The sequence below is a fragment of the Schistocerca gregaria genome, chromosome X (genome assembly GCF_023897955.1).
Source record: "Schistocerca gregaria isolate iqSchGreg1 chromosome X, iqSchGreg1.2, whole genome shotgun sequence".
NCBI classification, from domain to species: Eukaryota; Metazoa; Arthropoda; class Insecta; order Orthoptera; family Acrididae; genus Schistocerca; species Schistocerca gregaria.
In genome coordinates this window covers 778,422,864-778,440,008 of record NC_064931.1, presented here as the reverse complement: position 1 = coordinate 778,440,008, position 17,145 = coordinate 778,422,864, and the positions used below count along the sequence as shown (strand labels likewise).

The 17,145-nt window shown below is 42.9% G+C and overlaps 1 protein-coding gene across 9 annotated transcripts in view; it reads right to left on the bottom strand.

Moving 5' to 3' along the window:
- The window catches only part of LOC126299447 (organic cation transporter protein), a 336,588-nt gene that overhangs the window by 105,005 nt on the left and 214,438 nt on the right, over positions 1-17,145 (bottom strand). The window contains exon 1 of one of the 9 annotated variants that reach the window (XM_049991359.1): positions 8,327-8,413. The exons of the other annotated variants lie outside the window; for them this stretch is intronic. The gene's annotated coding sequence lies outside the window, so the exon portion shown is untranslated. Of the gene's footprint in view, positions 1-8,326; positions 8,414-17,145 lie in introns of those variants that run through there. 9 annotated transcript variants of the gene reach the window in all.

Below are 17,145 nucleotides of genomic sequence, written 5' to 3'. Positions count from 1 at the left end.
TCATCATCAACTTTTCTGCCGAAGCTCGGTCGTTTAACATTTTTCTGTAGGTGGAGATAAATGTTTCCATCTGATGCCCTGTCGCTTACTATGTGATTCGTAACGATGTACTCACGTCTCATCAACGGGTGATATGTGAGTAATAAAGACTTCTTCTTTCTCTTCGAAACGCGCTACATTTCCAAACGTTACATATCGCAGTGCATGTGTTGCTTCGACGTACTCTCCAATGCCATTCAGACATGCATGCATGCCTGCCTGAGGGAACAGGCATTGTTGCGACGGTCAGTTATGTGAAATACAAGAATCATAGCGGCATATGTGAATATGGAGAAACTCCAGCTGCACAGTGTACTGATGACAATGAAAATTTATGCCGGACGGGGACTCGACCCCGAATTACACGCTTTACGCTAGCGGTCGCCTTAACCGCTGAAGAACTTTACAGAGTACAGTGAAACAACACAGGCACTGCAATATGGTATTTCATACCTAAAACAAGGCCGCGACTTTCCTCATACGTCTCCCCCTGTACAAGGTTCACAGTATCTATACGAGTATAGGATGCAGCTAAAACGGTGACATATGAAAGTCTGGGTCTGTCCGGGGAGCGTGCTCGGGAAGCCGGATCGGTTAAGGAGGCTGCTCACGTAAAGCGGGAGATCCGGGTTCGATTCCCGGCCCCGCACAAATTTTCACTGCCACCACTACATTGTGCAACTGGAGCTTCATCATATTCGCAAATGTGATTACGGTCTTGTGTTCCTGTTTGTATCTGTCTGTCAGTTAAAGTGGTACTCATTAAGCAGAACTTTGCGATAATGTAGATATTCATGGAGGATTTCAAATGCCGAAACCTGGATAATGTGCAATTTGTGCTCAGTTATTGCACAATGAGCATCAAGAATAATTCGCCCAGCTGTCTCGATGTCGGCTCTGCCAGTTCCTGTAATGGACGGCCTACCCGAACTCTTTTCGTCGCATATACATACATGTCTGCCATTCTGCGAATAATCTCCGTAGCCTTGGTGCCCTCAGATTAGAGAAAATTAATCACTCCTCTAATTTCTTCCTCGGTTGCTCGGGAAACGAGGCACTCATAATAAAATGTGCTGAAAGACATGTCATTGTTGAAAGTGGACTGTCAGTCAAGGGAGCAGAAAAAAATTGTCTTTACTTATTCGAACTCTATCGTAGATACCAGACTGCTAGATGGGGATATTTCCTATGTGCTTGGTCCCCAGGGGTCGCTGGTGTCATTTCTAAACAAGCTAAACTCATGATATGTATTTTCAAGGTGATTTATTTCAGATCTGGTGTATGCCCAGCTATTGTTGTCATAGAAGCTGATGAGTCACAAAGTGAGCTAACAAAAGCCATTGTAGCACCTCGAGTATGAATTCACAATTGTGGACTCATTATCAAACAATCGGAGGCATTCGTAGAAAATCAGGGAAAGGTCATCTATAAGAAAATACCGCAAAAGACGATTGTCCCACTGCGCTCACAGCCCACGTAGAATAAGGGGCAGTTTAGTAGAGTTTATTTACGTATTCCATCCACCATATTTACGCATTTAAATGTTTTTAAGTGACAACTTATTTCTAGTCAAGAATTCTATATCTTTTTATAGAAGATGTCGTTAAAGGCACATACCTCTTATCTGAATATGTCATCGCCTCCGCTATCGATAATATATTTTATTTCCGCAAGTGAGCTACTAAAAGATTTTTATGACTGTGTATTTTACACCTTTTGTGCAAAAGATACTTCACTAGGAGGTAATGCAGCAGATACTTTTTCCTTCTAATACTGGTATGAAAATACCTGCACTTCATCCAAATTCATGGCTTTTTGACAAAAATGAATAATTTTATTACTCGTGCACGTTATTTTACAGATGCCCATTTTCACTCTGAAGATCATACCTATTCTGATCTTAAGATTTCTTGAAAATTTCCTAATATTGAATTTAATTATTTTTTGGGAAAACTGTTACCAAAATGGGGCAGCCGGTTATTAGTAAAAACGTCGAAATCAGAGATGCCTCATGACTCATTGTAAATTTCATATCAGCCAACATTTTTCATTGCTTTCTAATTAATCAGCCTCACTGCTTTCCTTAAGTGTTTCAGACCTGTATGTGAAGACAAGTCATGTAAAGAGTCTAGCTGTGCTTAATGATCTGACAATCCATTAACTTCCAAGATAAATATAACTATGTTAAACTTGGACTTGTTGCGTGAAATTTGATTAATACTATGTTATAAGTGACGAACAGCACCTCATTCCCTGTTGTATTTATTTTTAAAAAATAAATTTGAAGCGCCACAATTAATTACTCCATCTTTTTGATTGAAGGAAATCGTTCTAAGGCGTCAAAATTTTGCAGTTCCCCAATGAGAACACATATTATTAGTGATTACCAGTATTACATTTTACAATATTGACTCAAAAGAGTTTTTATGAATTAAGAATAACGCTTGATGAGTGTGAAAACTCCTTCCTTCATCAATTTTACCAAGCCAATTGAAACGTGTTTTGCAGAATATCAACCCAAAATATCCACAGTCGTCTTAATGAAAGCCCTGTATGTACATAGTGGAATGGAGCTCCTTGTTAGCACTACAATATCGCAGAGTCGGAAGATAATGGTAGAAGGAATAACGTGGTTAAAGACACACCCCATGAAGCCAAGCCGAAATTTTGGATGTAACCTGGAAACCAAAGCGATTACTTCTGGTATACCGTCAACCACGGAAGAAGCCCACATTGTTCCGTCATCGTGGGGGAACTAATGTGTATTGGCGGTTGTACGGACCTCCACATCAGCAGAAACGGTTTTTTGAAGGCTTAGAAGTTTTAGCAACGAGATCCCCCAACATTTGTTCCATCGTATGCTGGTCCTATTGACAATTATCTCCTTCTTAAGGTCGTGGAGATCAATTAGTGGACGATCTGCATGGTTAGCCGAGTGCGTTAACCCGCCGCTTCCGAGACGGGGGAGGAGAACCTGGCCTGCATCGCATAGTCTCCACGGATTTACGACAAGATCAAGTGAGCCGGCCAGTCTGCATGTGGATTTAGGCAGTTCCGATTCATGCCATGAGTGAATACCGGACTGGTACCCAAGTCCAGCGTCAGATACACACTACACAAATGTTTAAGAAACGTTCTCCCACATGCACATAGGATTTGCTCTAGATGCAGACTGATAGGGTACACTGATCCAGCCGTGGTGATGAATAGGTGACTGGTAACCTTAGATGTTAAATATCCTTAAACGCATAATCAGCAACAGCAGTCAGGAGTTAGTGGACGACATACTACAAGGTAAGAGTGTCGTGCCCATAGGAATCTACGTTTTTAATCTTACTGGACATGTGCAAGATTCGCCTACAATTACACATGGATGCGTTTGAGTAATATGACACGAAAGGATCACTTGAGACGGGCCACAGATATGGCATACACCAAGCTAAGGCTCGTTACTAGAATGCTGGGAAACTGTAGTCTGTTTTCAGAGAGACTGCTTATGAAACACTTGCACAGCCTATAATGGAATACTGCTGAATGTGTGGTATCCACTTGCAGTTTTGCACTAAAAGGGAAAACCGCGAGTAAGGGAGTACTGATAAAGAGTGTAGTATCCACACGAAGTTTCTTATTGACAGTGGAAATAGAGCACACCTAAAGGATGAATAATTGTAATAGTCTTGATTTGCAGAAGAGGTAATAGAAGTGTTGAAGAATGTCAGCTGGCAGTCTAATATTTCACGAAAACGTACTCAGAATATCAGCGAACCAGTTTTCGTAATCGAATCTGCATATATTCTTCAGTATATCGCTCCTGCAAAGATTGCTAAGACAGAACCATGGTAATAACGAATTGCACAGAGCTGTACATGCATCTTTACATCTGCATCTATGGACGGAACGGAAAAAAACCCTGATATTCGATACAATGAAAAGTACCCCGTGACATGTACTTTACAGTGATTAACAGAATCCTGATGATACTGTTGTATATAGGGAAGACATCGCCAGGTAGCTGAGCGAGACGCAGGAAGTCTTGCAGACGATCGACTCTCGGTGTAGTAACTGGCAGTTGAACTGTCGGCATAAGATAAGGTAACGTACTGCACAACACTAGGCGGAACCACTTATTTGATTACACGACAGTCACTACTGTTAGCAATCTAAGAGTAAGGATTCAGAACGATTTAAGGGTCTAATGTGCACAAAAATTAGTTATCGGTAAGATATGTGCCCAATGTGATTCTCTGGAAAAAAACCAAGGGAATTTTGTTCACCTATCGAGGTAACTTACAAAGTCTTCGCAGAAAAATTCGTAAGTACTAAAAAAAATGGCTCTGAGCACTATGGGACTTAACATCTATGGTCATCAGTCCCCTAGAACTTAGAACTACTTAAACCTAACTAACCTAAGGACAGCGCACAACACCCAGCCATCACGAGGCAGAGAAAATCCCTGACCCCGCCGGGAATCGAACCCGGGCACCCGGGCTACCGCACGACCACGAGTTGCGGGCTTCGTAAGTACTGCTCGTTAGTGTTCGACCTACCAGACAATATTAATAAGCAAGACAGAAATTATCCAATAAAGAGTAGAGTGTTTTGTCGCCCTTTCGTTCAGGAATCGCAACAGCATCAAGGAGACAATATTAATGTGCTAATAGTAAACTGCAGGAGCGTCTATAGAAAGGTCCCAGAACTGCTCTCATTAATAAACGGTCACAACGCCCATATAGTACTAGGAACAGAAAGTTGGCTGAAACCAGACGTAAACAGTAATGAAATCCTAAACTCTGATTCGAATGTATACCGCAGAGATAGGCTGGACAGTGAAGGGGGAGGCGTGTTTATAGCGATAAGAAGTGCAATAGTATCGAAGGAAATTGACGGAGATTCGAATTGTGAAATGATTTGGGTGAAGGTCACGGTTAAAGCAGGCTCAGACATGGTAATTGGATGTCTCTATAGGCCCCCGGGCTCAGCAGCTGTTGTGGCTCAGCACCTGAAGAATGATTTGGAAAATATTTAGAGTAGATTTCCCCACCATGTTATAATTCTGGGTGGAGATTTTAATTTGACAGATATAGACTGGGAGACTCAAACGTTCATAAAGGGGGGCAGGGAAAAAGAATCCAGTGAAATTTTTTAAGTGCTTTATCTGAAAACTATCTTGAGCAGTTAAACACAGAACCGACTCATGGCAATAACATATTAGACCTTCTGGTGACAAACAGACCCGAACTATTTGAAACAGTTAACGCAGAGCAGGGAATCAGCGATTATAAAGTAGTTACTGCATCGATGATTTTGGCCGTAAATAGAAATATTAAAAAAGGTAGGAAGATTTTTCTGTTTAGCAAAAGTGACAAAAAGCAGATTACAGAGTACCTGACGGCTCAACACAAAAGTTTTGTCTCAAGTGCAGATAGTGTTGAGGATCAGTGGACAAAGTTCAAAACCATGGTACAATATGCGTTAGATGAGTATGTGCCAAGCAAGATCGTAAGAGATGGAAAAGAGCCACCGTGGTACAACAACCGAGTTAGAAAACTGCTGCGGAAGCAAAGGGAACTTCACAGCAAACATAAACATAGCCAAAGCCTTGCAGACAAACAAAAATTACGCGAAGCGAAATGTAGTGTGAGGAGGGCTATGCGAGAGGCTTTCAATGAATTCGAAAGTAAAGTTCTATGTACTGACTTGGCAGAAAATCGTAAGAAATTTTGGTCCTATGTCAAAGCGGTAGGTGGATCAAAACAAAATGTCCAGACACTCTGTGACCAAAATGGTACTGAAACAGAGGATGACAGACTAAAGGCCGAAATACTAAATGTCTTCTTCCAAAGCTGTTTCACAGAGGAAGACTGCACTGTGCTTCCTTCTCTAGATTGTCGCACAGTTGACAAAATGGTAGATATCGAAGTAGACGACAGAGGGATAGAGAAACAATTAAAATCGCTCAAAAGAGGAAAGGCCTCTGGTCCTGATGGGATACCAGTTCGATTTTACACAGAGTACGCGAAGGAACTTGCCCCCCTTCTTGCAGCGGTGTACCGTTGGTCTCTAGAAGAGCGAAGCGTTCCAAAGGATTGGAAAAGGGCACAGGTCATCCCCGTTCTCAAGAAGGGACGTCGAACAGATGTGCAGAACTATAGACCTATATCTCTAACGTCGATCAGTTGTAGAATTTTGGAACACGTATTATGTTCGAGTATAATGTCTTTTCTGGAGACTAGAAATCTACTCTGTAGGAATCAGCATGGGTTTCGAAAAAGACGGTCGTGTGAAACCCAGCTCGCGCTATTCGTCCACGAGACTCAGAGGGCCTTAGACACGGGTTCACAGGTAGATGCCGTGTTTCTTGACTTCCGCAAGGCGTTTGACACAGTTCCCCACAGTCGTTTAATGAACAAAGTAAGAGCATACGGACTATCAGATCAATTGTGTGATTGGATTGAGGAGTTCCTAGATAACAGAACGCAGCATATCATTCTCAATGGAGAGAAGTCTTCCGAAGTAAGAGTGATTTCAGGTGTGCCGCAGGGGAGTGTCATAGGACCGTTGCTATTCACAATATACATAAATGACCTGGTGGATGACATCGGAAGTTCACTGAGGCTTTTTGCAGATGATGCTGTGGTGTATCGAGAGGTTGCATCAATGGAAAATTGTACTGAAATGCAGGAGGATCTGCAGCGAATTGACGCATGGTGCACGAAATGGCAATTGAATCTCAATGTAGCGAAGTGTAATGTGATGCGAATACATAGAAAGATAGGTCCCTTATCATTTAGCTACAAAATAGCAGGTCAGCAACTGGAAGCAGTTAATTCCATAAATTATCTGGGAGTACTTATTAGGAGTGATTTAAAATGGAATGATCATATAAAGTTGATCCGCACCAGGTAGGGTTGATAGAACAGATAGAGAAGATCCAACGGAGAGCAGCGCGCTTCGTTACAGGATCATTTAGTAATTGCGAAAGCGTTACGGAGATGATAGATAAACTCCAGTGGAAGACTCTGCTGGAGAGACGCTCAGTAGCTCGGTACGGGCTTTTGGTGAAGTTTCGAGAACATACCTTCACCGAAGAGTCAAGCAGTATATTGCTCCCTCCTACGTATATCTCGCGAAGAGACCATGAGGATAAAATCAGAGATATTAGAGCCCACACAGAAGCATACCGACAGTCCTTCTTTCCACGTACAATACGAGACTGGAATAGAAGGGAGAACCGATAGAGGTACTCAGGGTACCCTCCGCCACACACCGTCAGGTGGCTTGCGGAGTACGGATGTAGATGTAGATGTAGAGATGAGCATTACAGGGACGCTTCTAGTTAAAATTCTGAGAACAGTCGTTCCTAGAAGCGTCAGGCAACCTATTACTTCTATATAAAGCTTTAGAAGTTATCATGATGGAAAATTTCCAACCAAAGCGATAGCTTACACACAGTCATTCTTTCTGCGCAAATGGAGCTTGAAAGGGAGGAAATAATGGCGGCACAGGCAACACTCGGTAAGATGGCTTTGGGAGGAAACAGACAAACATAGGTGTGGATCACCTGGAATTTAAATTTGCTGGCTATTTGCCACAAATGAGCAGTGCATCGTCGCCATAAACTCGGCACCAATCTCGCATATAAATAAGCTTACAGATTATGAGTTGCGCCACTTTCGTATGGTCGTAAGCACACGGTGTAATCGACATCCTAATGAAGAATTCCTGAAACTTCGGTTATGAAAGGACACTGTTAATGTGTTTACTGAAGCTCCTTTCCTTTTTCATCGTCTTTATGCGAATCCCAAACTGAGCACGAAGGGTTAAGAGAGTCTGTATCAAATTTTGGCCCAAACATTCTGGGTACTGTTTACCATGGTTTCCTTAAATCAGTTCAAGCCAACGAATACTGGGACAACTCTCTGGTAATCCATCAAGGAAAGTGGGACTGCAGCAAGAAACGTAGTACTTGAATAATGGTAACAAAACCAGCGGCTATATTTAAATCAAACGTGATTATTCTTTTTAACACATGCTGTCATGTGGTGTCGGAACTGCTAGCATGTGTTAAAAAGAATAAGCGACGTTAGATTCCAATACCTCCTCTGGTTTTGTTATATTCAAATACTGGGACGGTCCCTTTGATAGATCTATGACCAAAGATTTTCCCATCATTTTTACAGCTGAGCCAGGGCCCCCTTCTGATATCGCTGTTTACAGACCATTAGATCGTAATAGAAACTAAACTATAAAAACGCTTAAATAGCACTATGCATTGTTTTAAACTTACATATCAATGACTGATGAAATTTTGTAGGGCCTCCATCCGGATGGCTGCGTTGCCGATGAGTGTCACTCGCTTCATAAACTGGCGAAGTGTCGATTGCGCTAGCGTATATTCCTAAGCGGCGGCAGCTTCTCTCTGCCCCCCACCTCCGTCTTCTCCGTGCGTCCCGTGATGGGGGGGGGGGGGGGGGAGGACGGTCCACCGTTCGACTCTCGGCGCATTCAGTCTTGATCAGACTCCTGAAGCGTAAGCTGCAGCGCACCGTCTCTGCGTATAGCTGCTAGTGTAAGATTACATGCCGAATATGAGGTATACGCTTCTTCGTCAGAAGATGATGAGAGTGACACTCAAGGAAACTTCGCGGAATTTCAACGCAGCCACCCGGGTAGAAGCCCGAGAAGATTTCGCCAGCAGTATACGCTGGTAAAGATTACATTCACTTACATATCAATGAAAGTTTGTTTTCAAAAACCATTGCAGAGTGAAAATCTCATTCTGGAAACATGCCCAGGCTGTGACTAAGCCATGTCTCCGCAATATCCTTTCTTTCAGGAGTGCTAGTTCTGCAGGTTCGCAGGAGAGCTTCTGTAAAGTTTGGAAGGTAGGAGAGGTGGTACTGGCAGAAGTAAAGCTGTGAGGACGGGGCGTGAGTCGTGCTTGGGTAGCTCAGATGGTAGAGCACTTGCCCGCGGAAGGCAAAGGTCCCGAGATCGAGTCTCGGCCCGGCACACAGTTTTAATCTTCCAGGAAGTTTCTTATCTTCAATGAGATTTTTTTTATTTCAGCGTTGTTAGTACGAACTCATGAAAATGTGAACTGAAAATAACTGCTTCTGAACTATTTTTCTATACATTTAAACACAACTATTATACTGATTATGTGCTGAAGTTTAAGACTCTTACAATAAAACAAACAAGATTTTTTGTATAAAATTAGTGACAGTCACATAAAAAACTTAAGTGGTGCAATAATCGTAATGTAGATTCATTTCTCTCAGTTTTCTTTCCAGTAACATTGCCATTCTGGAGCAACTTTTGCCACAAATTAGCTAAAGCACGGTCTCCAAAGCACAATTTAAAAGCTCTAATTGCTGCTATCAGAAGAGTTACTGTTTGGTTCGATGGATGACTGTTTCGCGACGTGTTGTAAAGCTCAAAACTCTCACAGGAAACAGGATTCAGTACCTTCTGTGACGCATGAAGTTCTAAGAATTATGAGCAGCCATTAAGAATAGGCACTTTGCCAAGCTGCCGTAGAGTCTTCTTCGAAGAGTTACGTATCCAGGCAGACGGAATCTGTGCCTAGCAATACACATGCTGGCGAGATAATAACAAAGCCTCATGTAAAACATGAAATTATAATCAGTTTTCATTCTAATTTTGTCTTTAGCGCCGACTTTATTATTACGATCTGTGCTTTTGTCTTTGCGTTAAAGACGTTAATTGATAAGTGGCACAGTTTCTAAATTGATACTCACAGTTCAGTCACATTAATGTGACCGACCATCCCCACCCCCTTAAATCCTGGACCTTGCCGTTGGTCGGGAGGCTTGCGTGCCTCAGCGATACAGATTGCCGTACCGTAGGTACAACCACAATGGAGGGGTATGTGTTGAGAGGCCAGACAAACGTGTGGTTCCTGAAGACGAGCGGCAGCCTTTTCAGTAGTGGCAGGGGTAACAATCTCTATGACTGATGGATCTGGCCTTGCAACATCAACCAGAACGGCTCTGCTGTGCTGGCACTGCGAAAGGCTGAAAGTAAGGGGAAACTACAGCCGTAATTTTTCCCGAGGGCAGCAGCTCTATTGTACAATTAAATAATGATGGTATCCTCTTGGGTAAAATATTTCGGGCGTAAAATACTCCCCAATCGGATCTCCCGGCAGGGACTACTCAGGAGGATGTCGTTATCACGAGAAACAAAACTTGGTGTTCTACGGATCGGAGTATGGAATGTCAGATCGCTTAATAGGGCAGGTAGGATGGAAAGTTTAAGAAGGGAAATGGATAGTTTAAAGTTATATACAGTGGAAGTTAGTGAAGTTCGGTGGGAGGAGGAACAGAACTTATGATCAGGTTATACATACAAGATCAAATAGAGGTAATGCAGAAGGAGGTTTAATAGTGATTGAGAAGCTACTATGAACAGCATAGTGAACGTATTATTGTAGCCAAGATAGACATGAAGACCACATCAACTACAGTAGTAAAAGTTTATAGGCCAACTAGCTCCGCAGATGATGAAGATATTGAAGAAATGTATGATGAGGTAAAAGAAATTATTAAGAGAGTTAAGGGAGACGAAAGTTTGATAGTCATGGGGGACTGGAATTTGGTAGTAGGAAAAGGAAAAGAATGAAAAATAGTAGTGAATATGGACTGAGGGGAAAGGAATGAAAGAGGAAGCCGCCTGGTAGAATTCTGCACAGAGAATAATTTAATCATCGCTAACACTTGTTTAAGACTCTTGAAAGAAGGCTGTATAAGTGGAAGAGACCTGCAGACACTGGAAGGTTGAAGAGGTTGTAGAGAGTTTCAGAGGTAGCATTACGGAACGATTGACGAGAACAGGGGAAAGGAATACCATAGAAGAAGAACGGCTGACTCTGAGAGAGGAAATAGTGAAGGCAACAGAGGATCAAGTAGGCAAACAGAAATCCGTGGGTAACAAGAGACACTGAATTTAACTGATGAAAGGAGAAAATATAAAAATGCAATATATAAAGCAGAAGAAAAGGAATACAAACGTCTAAAAAATTAGATTGATAGGAGGTGCAAAATGGCTAAGCAAGAATGGCTAGAGGATAAATGTTAGGATTTAGAAGCGTATATCACTGGGGGAAAGATAGATACCGCCTCCAAAAAAATTACAGAGACCTTAGGAAAAAAAAGAACCATTGCATGAATGTCAAGATCTCAGATGGAAAACCTGACCAAAGCAAAGAAGGGAAAGCTGAAAGGTGGAACGAGTATATAGAGTGTCTGTACAAAGGAGATGTACTTGAGAGCAATGCTATAGAAATGGAAGAGGATATAGATGGAGATGAGATGGGAGATAAGATACTGCGCGAAGGAATGCCCTGGATGTAGACAACATTCCGCTAGAACTACTAATAGCCTTGGAAGAGCCAGCCATGACAAAACTCTTCCACCTTGTGAGCAAAATGTATGAGACAGGCGAAATACCCTCAGACTTCAAGAAGAATATAATAATTCCAATTCCAAAGAACACAGGCGATGACCAGTGTGAAAATTACCGAACCAACAGTTTAATACGTCATGTTTGCAAAATACTAACACTAATTATTTACAGAAAAATGGAGAAACTGATGGAAGCCGACCTCGGGGAAGATCAGTTTGGATTTCAGAGAAATGTAGGAACATTCGAGGCAATAGTGAATCTACGAATTCTCATACAAGATTGATTAAGGAAAGGCAAACCTATATTTATAGCGTTTCCACACTTAGGAAAGCTTTTGGCAATCTTGGCTAGAGTACTCTCCTTGAAATTCTGAGGGTAACAGGGGTAAAATACAGGGAACGAAAGGCTATTTAGAGCTTGTACAGAAACCAGATGGCAGTTATAAAAGTCGAGGGCATGAAAGGGAAGCAGTGGTTGTAAAGGGAGTGAGACAGGGACGTAGACTGTCCCCGATGTTTTTCAATCTGTACATTGTGGAAGCGATAAAGGAAAAAAAGAAAAAAATTGAGTAGGAATTAAAGTCCATGGATAAGAAATAAAAATCTTTGGGCTTGCGGATGACATAGTAATTATGTCAGAGACAGCTAAGGACTTGGAACAGCAGTTGAACGGAATGTACAGTGTCTTGAAAGGAGGATATAAGATGAACATCAACAAAAGCAAAATGAGGATAATGGAATGTAGTCGAATGAAATCAGGTGATGCTGAGGGAATTAGATTAGAAAATGAGACACTGAAATCATGAGATGAGTTTTGCTACTTGGGCAAGAAAATAACTGATGATGGTCGAAATAGGGAAGCTGTAAAATGTAGGCTGGCAATGGCAAGAAAGACTTCTCTGAAGGAGATAAATTTGTTAACATCGAGTGTAGATTTAATTGTCAGGAAGTCTTTTCTGAAAGTATTTGTGTGGAGTGTAGCCATGTGTGGAAGTGAAATATGGATGATAAACAGTTAAGACAAGAAGAGAATAGAATTTTATGAAATGTGGTGCTGCAGAAGACTGCTGAAGATTAGATGGATAGATCACGTAACTAATGAGGAGGTACTGAATAGAACTGGAGAGAAAATAAATTTGTGGCACAACTTGACTAGAAAAAGGGATCGGTTGGTACGACACATTCTGAGACATCAAGAGATCACCAATTTAGTACTGGAGGGAAGCGTGGGGGATAAAAGCTGTAGAGGGAGATCATGAGATCAATACAGTAAAAAGATTCAGAAGCGTGTTGGTTGCAGTAGTTACTTGTAGAGACAGAGGCTTGCACAAGATAGAGTAGCATGGAGAGTTGCATCAAACCAGTCTTCGGACTGAAGACCACAACAACAACAACGTGGTCACCTATTAGAAGCCTGAATAACAACCTTTTTGCAGAGCGGACGTGCAGGAAGAGAGTGTGTGAGGTTCTGGAAGGTACCGACAAGGATGTGGAACCACGCCGACTCAAATACCGTGGCAAGCTGTGCTAGGTTTCAGGTTGGGAATCCATGGCACGAACATCCCGATCGAGGTGTCCCACAGACCCTCGATTAGGTTTAAATCTGGGGAGTTTGGAAGCCAGGCCAGTACGGTAAACTCATCCTGGTGCTCTTAGAACCTCGCATATACACTATGAGCTGCGTGACACGTTACATTGTCATCGTGCTAGCGGAAGAAAACCAACTGCATGAAGGGATGGGCAAGCCCCCAAGGATAGAAGCATATTTGTCTTGATTATTGAGCCTTTCAGAATGACGAGATCACCCAAGGAATGTTATGAAGATATTCCACAGACCATAATCCTTCCCACTCTGGCCTGAACACGTACGTCGATTGTTGCAGGGACATACACATCAACAGCCACCTGTCCGACGGAGCATAAAATGTGATGCATCTGGAAAGGCCACCTGTCACCAATAAGTGGATGTCCAGTTGCGGTATGGGCAAGTAAATTCCAGCCTTCGTCGTTGATGAACAGCAGTCTGCATGAAACTTCCTGGCAGATTAAAACTGTGTGCCGGACCGACACTCGAACTCGGGATCTTTGCCTTTCGCGGGCAAGTGCTCTACCAACTGAGCTACCCAAGCACGACTCACGCCCCGTCCTCACACCTTTACTCCTGCCAGTATCTCGTCTCCTACCTTCCAAACTTTACAGAAGCTCTCCTGCGAACCTTGCAGATCTAGCACTCCTGAAAGAAAGGATATTGCGGAGACATGGCTTAGCCACAGCCTGGGGGATGTTTCCAGAATGAGATTTTCACTCTGCAGCGGAGTGTGCGCTGATATTAAACTTCCTGGCAGATGAAAACTGTGTGCCGGACCGAGACTCGAAGTCGCACACTCCGCTGCAAAGTGAAAATCTCATTCTGGAAACATCCCCCAGGCTGTGGCTAAGCCATGTCTCCGTATATCCTTTCTTTCCGGACTGCTAGTTCTGCAAGGTTCGCAGGAGAGCTTCTGTAAAGTTTGGAAGGTAGGAGATACCGGCAGAAGTAAAGCTGTGAGGACGGGGCGTGAGTCGTGCTTGGGTAGCTCAGTTGGTAGAGCACTTGCCCGCGAAAGGCAAAGATCCCGAGTTCGAGTCTCGTTCCGGCACTCAGTTTTAATCTGCCAGGAAGTTTCATATCAGCGCACACTCCGCTGCAGAGTGAAAATCTCATTCTGGAAGCAGTGTGCATGGTTGCACGACCCAGGCGCCTGCTGGGCAGACCATTACGCAGTAACATTCGCTGAACGGTCGTTGAGGAATTACTGTTGGTAGCCCCTCGGTTCATCTGGGTGGTCAGTCGCTCAACAGTTGCACGTCTATTCGCCCGTACACATCTCCACAGCCGCCGTTCTTCCCTGTCATCTACGGCCCGTCGTGCCCCACAGTTTCCTCGGCGCCGATTTTGTATAGCGTCATCTTGCCATTCACAGTATACTTTAACCACAGTGGGTACGCGAACAGTTTACAGTCTTCGCCATTTCGGATATGCTTCCATTCTTGGCCCGAAAGCCAATAATCTTGACCCTTTGGATCTTAGATAAATCTCCCCGTTTCCGCATTATGGCAACGACTACACTGTTTTCTGCCTCCCCCAAACGCGTTTTATATACCCTGAACTGCTAGTGCCTGCCATGTGCCGTCTGTGAGTGGTTACTTCTCGTTCACGTCAAACATACGTGGGAACCACATTAATGTGACTGGTCCTTGTATTGTACTTCGAGCCGTTGGCTATGATCACTTCTCGATGTAAATCTTATGATACAAATATTTCGTTACAATTAGGCTATGCAGCGCAGCATTTTCCTATACAGCCATTTTTAACGCGCAATTTTTCCGAGGTACCTTCTGTCAGGTGTACATAGATATGTGGTTATGACCAACGGACGAAATATTCGCAGTCTGCACTGAATATGTAACAATATTCCTTACAGCTGTTCGAAATTCAGTAACATCGCGGCTGGATGAGTACGCTCCACACTCTTAAATAAAAGGTCCTTGATTCGATCCCAGCCACGCGGGATTAGCCGAGCGTTCTAAGGCGCTGCAGTCACGGACTATGCGGCTGGTCCCGGCGGAGGTTCGAGTCCTCCCTCGGGCATGGGTGTGTCTGTTTGTCCTTAGGATAATTTAGGTTAAGTAGTGTGTAAGCTTAGGGACTGATGACATTAGCAGTTATGTCCCATAAGATTTCACCGACATTGATTGGATCCCAAGTTTACCTATCGCTTGTTCACTCCTCGCAGTAGTTTACTAACGTGAAGTTACACCAGCGCCAAGTTACGCTATGGTTCGGAGTCCATGTTGAACTGTAGCCCCCCCCCCCCCTCTCCCCCCTGTAACTTGTTGGGTATATTCCAGGTCGGTGGATGGCATGGGCAAACCAACTACAGTAGAACGACGCCCAACGAAGCACTGCAGTGATCAAATCAAATTTCGGTTGAGGACATCTTTATTAAGTGTGCTTAGGGGGAAGGGAAGCGTTCTTTCCTATGACGAATGAAGACCTGCATTTGGCGTAAGTAATGAAAAATGAAATACAAGGTTCCCATTAACAGAAAGCATAGGGAGCATCATCCCGTTGTTTCGTCACCCCAAGGCGGTCTGCCGGTGTAATGTGAAGGAGAATTGTCCGCTTCTGAGAAATGTGCGCAATCAGAGCGACGACTGGTCGCTTCTGCCCTGAGGCGCGGAAAGGAAAACCCGCAGGGAAAAACATAAAAAGCACCGTAGCTGCCTCGAATGCGACGTTAGAATGACAGCGCCTTCACCTTGGAGCAGAGTAAAATGACGTAAAATAGGAATGTCTGAGTGGAACATTTGTGACGGACAGGAAATGACACAGCAAAGATTTTCAATTTCCATGAGCACGCAACATTGTACGATTATATCTGCGGCGCCTTGATACCGGCGCACTTCCGCAGAATCGATGTTTGGTATCGCAATAGTTACAACATTACACTCACCTCCCTGTGTTCAAAACAGCACCCGTCAGCAACATATCAAGTTTCATGTCATTGGTTTTACTGCTCTCAATGTATTTTGATGTCATTGTAATTGTTTTATTCAAAGACTGAAGAGCCGCACCATGGTTGCTACCAGCCCCCGCCCCCAACATCTGAATCCTCCCACTTGCCGGGGGAATAGAGGTAACAGACAAATAATAACAAAAAAACTCGAAAATTAATTCCATTTTAGATTCAGTTATATTAAGTATCATATGCTTCAGCTTTGTTATAAGACTGAGGAATCAAAGAGTCCCTGCAAGAACACGCTGAAGTGTAAGTTAATATTCAGAAAATACCTCCTCCCTCAGACACTAGATGGTAGGTCACGTGATACCAGATAAATGAATAAATAAATAAATGAGTCTTTGTGGTAACTGGATTAGAATCCATATGATCCCGCAGTGCGCAGCGATCGTTGAATGTAGACAATGGACGACAGAACAGCAATCGATCGAGAGTTCATATTACACTCCTGTATGTTCTACATCAAGCAATATTATTTACTACGTGACACTTTGGATTAATGTCACCTGCTGTTATGTGCATTGAAGATGACTATGTAATAGCTAAAACATAGATCTGCTCTAATAAAACGACTGGTTTCGCAACCGATTGCTGTTCTGTTCTCCATTATCTTTGTGATAACTTGCACACAATGTTTGTTTATGGGTAGCAAGTAAAGCTATCTTGATTTTTGGAAGCATTTGTATGTCTTCAAGTGGTAATGTAAAGCACCGACAGAGATCTGTCACAGAAGACAGGAAGAGGTGTCGTTTGTCAAGAAATTATTCCAGGCTAGAAATTGGTTTCCTAAACTGACATATTGTGCACGTTTCCGAAAATTCATAAGATAAATGCCGTTCACAATATACGAGAGCGTGATGAAAAATAATGGCTCCGATTTTTTTAATGTGAAAAATCTTACGGCTTTTTAAATCAAACAAACGTCATTTAAGATTCTACATCTTTATTCTTCACGTCTTCATATTTATCTCTCACCATAGCCATCCCGGTGGTAAACACATTTCTTCCATCACTGTAGGATGGCTGACTGTTGACGGAGCCACAATCTCACCTATGCCTGCACCACTTCATTACTATTAAAATGAAGTCCTCGAAGGTGTTCTTTTAAGTTCTGGAAA